Source organism: Myotis davidii, unplaced genomic scaffold (assembly GCF_000327345.1).
Source record: "Myotis davidii unplaced genomic scaffold, ASM32734v1 scaffold217, whole genome shotgun sequence".
In the NCBI taxonomy this organism is placed as follows: domain Eukaryota; kingdom Metazoa; phylum Chordata; class Mammalia; order Chiroptera; family Vespertilionidae; genus Myotis; species Myotis davidii.
This window is the reverse complement of record NW_006290034.1, coordinates 4,312,743-4,317,515: the sequence shown is the minus strand read 5'-3', so window position 1 is coordinate 4,317,515 and position 4,773 is coordinate 4,312,743. Positions and strand designations below refer to the sequence as shown.

Below are 4,773 nucleotides of genomic sequence, written 5' to 3'. Positions count from 1 at the left end.
CTTCTTCAGTCCCTTTAGCATTGACACGAGCCCCCGAGTCCTCCGAGGACATGCTTTGAGGAGTGGAGCGCGGGGAAGGAGAGGGCGGCGTCGGGGGAGGGCGGTGGGAAACCGAGGGAGGTGATACTTTAAGGCCGATGCCATGCTCCCCAGTTCTATGTAGAGAAAATGGCCGTTTTGCTGTTTATAGGATGAGTGGATCGCTTTTATTTTTTTTTTAAAAAATTGCAACTCACCTCTAAGGCGTGACCATGCTCTTAATTTAGGACATTGAAAAAGATGCCAGGAGAGCACGGATGCCAGTGCACAGGCAGGACCCAGGAACGCAGATTTTCTCCCGGAGGCGGCCTCCGCCTCAGCCCCTGAGCCTCAGCCATCTCCCCAAGGACACCCTCCCTGATGAGGAGCCGCGGGCGCGGGCCCCCTGCGGCCATAACCACCCCCAGCGGTGAGATGTGCAGGGAGCAGAGCGCTTGGCGAAGCTCCGCAGGACGGCCGAGCTAAGGGAGAGCAGCGGCGGCCCGCTTGGATAGGGCAGGAGAGGGATGCTTTGTTTCATTTTTATTTTTAAATACATTTTTATTGATTTCAGAGAGGAAGGGAGAGGGATAGAAGCATCAGTGATGAGAGAATCATGGATCGGCTGCCTCCTGCACGCCCACACTGGGGATCGAACCTGCAACCCAGGCATGTGTGCTGACCGGGAATTGAAGTGGGACCTCCTGGTTCATAGGACGATGGTCAACCACTGAGCCACGCTGGCCGGGCAGCAGTTTATTTTTGCTGTGGAGGTTGCTGGGACAGCTACTGAGCCAAACAGTGTTTGAAAGCTGCAAATGGCCGTTGGCAGAAAGAAACTTTCCCACCAGGATTTAAGGGAAAAGAGGTCAGTGCCCCTGACTAAGGAATCAGGTATTGCATGTTTTAAAAATTCTTGTGGCACACCACTTTAAAATCGCTGACCTCAAGCATCAGACAGTTTCTTTAACTGACCCAGAAATAAGGCCAAGTTGGGTAAAATATGAAATAAAGAAAGTGAATAATAGAATGAGAAGACTTTTTAAATAAAGATTTTTTATTGATTTTTTAGAGAGAGAGTAGGAGAGAGAAAGAGAAGCATTGATCGGCTGCCTCCTGCACACCCCGTACTGGGGATCGAGCCCAAAACCTGGACATGCGCCCTGACCAGGAATCGAACTGTGACCTCTTGGTTCATAGGTTGATGCTCAGTCACTGAGCCATGCCAGCCAGACTGTATGTCAGTACTTTTAAATAGCAATTCTAACAAATGAAGGCAAGCACAAACCTTGGAATAGAGGTTATCGTTGGATGAAAACAAATTCTCTAACGAAAGATTTTAATATTGTGCTATCAATATCTCTATCTCAGACACAGATGATGATGGGTGGACAGCCTACCTTCAGGGCTGTTGGGGAAAAAAAATCAATGATCTTTTAAAAATTTGAGCTCTGATATTTGCAAAGTATTTCTGCTTTCAATGAGGGAAAGCATAAGAGGAAGATGCAAACAGAAAAAAATCCATCAATCTATTCCGAAAAAGAAGCGGCTCCCACAAGATAAGTCTCTACAAAGCAGAATTGTATGGTCCAGTCCTCACATAGGCTACAAGAGTTCTCCTGGTGTCTGTGCTCTGGCCCCTGGGGGCATGTTTCGTGGGGCAGTGCCGCCTACTACTGGCCACTTGGCTCATTGCCGTTTCAGAACTGTCAGATGAAGTCACTGATTTAAAGCAGTGATTTTCAGCCTTTTTCTTCTCCCGGCACAATGAACCAACTACTACAGTTCTGCGGCACACCAAAAATATGTCATATTTTCCAATATGACAGAAGATAGGTACCACTTTTTGATGCGTTGGCTGTTGTGGTTTTTGGATTTGACAATCTAAGGGAAAAGAGGTCAGTGCCCCTGTCTGAACGGACAGGGATTGCGTGTTTTAAAAATTCTTGCGGCGCTCCGGGTGAAAACGGCTGGATTAAAGTAATCAATCCATTCTCTATGCAATAATACTTTGGCTTATTAGGTGTTTAATATCGAAAAGCCCTCCTCGGTAAGAGCTAGTCATCGGAAAGCCTCCTGGATCACACATTCTCTGTGCTTTTTGATCGCGGGTTCTCGGCCAATTCCTTTGGCTTTGCGAGACGGTATGTTCACAGATTATTCCAAAAATAAATAAGCATTTGGTGGTAATAAGTCTTAGCTTGTCTGATAAGGAAGGTATACTACGCAGTGACTGAGACTGACTGTCTGCATTTATCTCGTTGTTTTGGTCTCTAGGATGGCTTTGTGTGTTCTTTTATTACTAAAGACTCAAACAAACAAACACACACAAGACCCCACAAAAGATGGTATGTTCGATCACATGGGCCTAGACTATCAATCTTATTTTTGTTATGATTTTGAATGTAAGTAATGCCGTCATTATAATTAACCTAATTAAGCTAATTTTCTGTGTTATTTAATCATCATTCTAGTTCCACAGATGGAATAAGGCTTATTAAATTTTCCTGATGGTCTACAGAACAGGTACACAGAATTCAAAGCGGAGCCATCACCTGTAGGGCCTGGAAGCCTTAATCTTCCCAGAGGGATTACACATATCGTTGTCTGGTCTGTACATCCACACACATTCTTATAAACACACACACACACACACACACACACACGGTAATAACTGTCCGATGTACTTTTGAGAACCCAAAGAGAAAAGCACAAGAGAAAAACGTCCTAACTGTTGGGTAGAGAGAAAGGAGAACAAGCTTGCGCTATTATTTTTGTATCACAATTAGCTTCTGCACCTCCTCCAGCTTCTCTTGCCATTCACAAGCCTCCCACACATTCAAGAAAGAGGCTGCATGGAGTCTGACGTGAGAACAAAATTTCTAGTGATGCAAGAAAAAAAATAGATCACCAACATTTTCCAACCCCTGCCCCTTTAACTGATGAGTGAATGCCAAGTCCCAGAGAAGGACTCAGACCTGCCTGGGTCACGTGGGCAAGCCAGTGGTAGGACCGGGGCCCTTCCTCATCTGGTTTCTCCTTGTCCCCATGCTTTGAACGCCACGAAAACGTCTTTTCCATTTGGTTTCCTGCTCTGTGTGTAGGATGATGACTAAGGTCTACGCAGTGAAACCTCAGACTCTCTAAGCTTTTGTTACTATTCATCATTAACGTCATCCTCGCTGCCTTCCCTTTCCTCCAGATGTTTCCAACGATTCCCAATGCTTACACTAACCATTAGGCACTTAACCTCCAAACACCTTCATGAAATCGGGTTTATTGGCAATTTTACATAAGTGTGAATTCTCAGTTTCCAAATGAATTTAAAATCCAGTTGCGAACAGTCTACTAATAAACATCTAAAATTAACATTTGGCTGTTTCCCCAACAGTCCCGTATTCAGATGGTCAACCTCCCTGGTGATATATTCAAAATGGCCGGTCGCCGTACTTTCAGTTAAACAGAAGCCCTGAGACCAGCTGTAGCTCCCCTCACTCAGACTGTCAGTGTCCTGAGTCAGTACGAACCTCAGGCTGCAACACCCAGTCTCTTACGCTGAAATGCCATCAAACCAGGGGTCTCTTAAAGCATCAGTACCCTTTCGAGCCATTTTAACCCCCCAATAAACTCCAGCTAAGGGGAGTTTTATTATCATTGATTATGGAGTGGCCAAGTTGGGCTGTGCAACACATTCAGCAATTGAACCAGCAAGAAGTTTAATTAAATTTCTAATTCGCTTTGGATTTCACTCGATCCTGCAACTGCAAGGCTTCATGCCAGAATCCAGGACGTGGCATCAGGCGCGCCTGTGAAAATACACCTGTGAGGCCAAATGGCTGGTGGACTCGCGGCCCGACTCCTCAGACCCGCTGGGGAAGGCTGGTGGAGATGGCCTCCTCTACCCCAAGCCCACTGGCCCCTGGACAGGGAGAGGGGAGAAAGGTAGACGCCCCAGTTTTATGGGAAAGGAACCCACTCATGAGAAGTAGCCCTGAGAGGAGAGAAATCATCACTCCACGACTTGCCCATCCTGTTCCTTTCGGTAAGTTCCTCTGTAGACAGTGTGACCCCAGACAGCAAGGCTGAGATGGGCCCGTCCTTGGGCATCAATTCATAATCTGCGAATTGACCTGTCTGTACTGGGGCCGAGGTGTGGGGTGGGCATTGTCCCGGCCTCTGCAGCCCTGAATCTGGGGTTCTCTCCGGAAGAAAATGCTGGTGAGGAGAGACATGCCTGTGAGCATGTTTGGTTCATGTAACTGTATGGTTTGACATGTGTCCAACACAAAACATCCCCACATCAGCTGTCCTGAGGGAAAGGCTCAGCTGGGACTCCTTACCCACGGGCACAGGCTGATGATGCCAGAAGCAGAAAGACTGCTTAGCTACAGAACCAGATAGAAAAGTGTTCGAAAGACCAGGGACAACAGTGCCAGCCGGGGGCCCCATACACAGTTATTGGGGTCACCAAGCATCATTTTCATCTTTTTAAAAATAATACCTTATCATTGAAAATATTACACGTGTTCCCGCTTTTCCCCATTGACCCCCTCCAGCCTGCGCTCCACCCTTGGCCCTGGCCCTCATCACCCCATTGTCTGTGTCCATAGGTTATGCATATATGCATATAAGATCCTTGGTTGATTACCTCTCATCCACCCTCCCTCCCCCACCTTCCCTCTGAGATTCCACACACTGTTCCATGCTTCCATGTCTCTGGATCCACTCTAGTCATCAGTTTATTTTGTCACTTAG

At 46.8% G+C, this 4,773-nt stretch overlaps 1 protein-coding gene across 1 annotated transcript in view; it reads left to right on the top strand.

Annotated features, from left to right (window-relative positions):
- Positions 1-4,773, top strand: part of VAV3 (vav guanine nucleotide exchange factor 3) — a 170,223-nt gene that overhangs the window by 76,253 nt on the left and 89,197 nt on the right. The gene's annotated exons all lie outside the window — the stretch shown is intronic.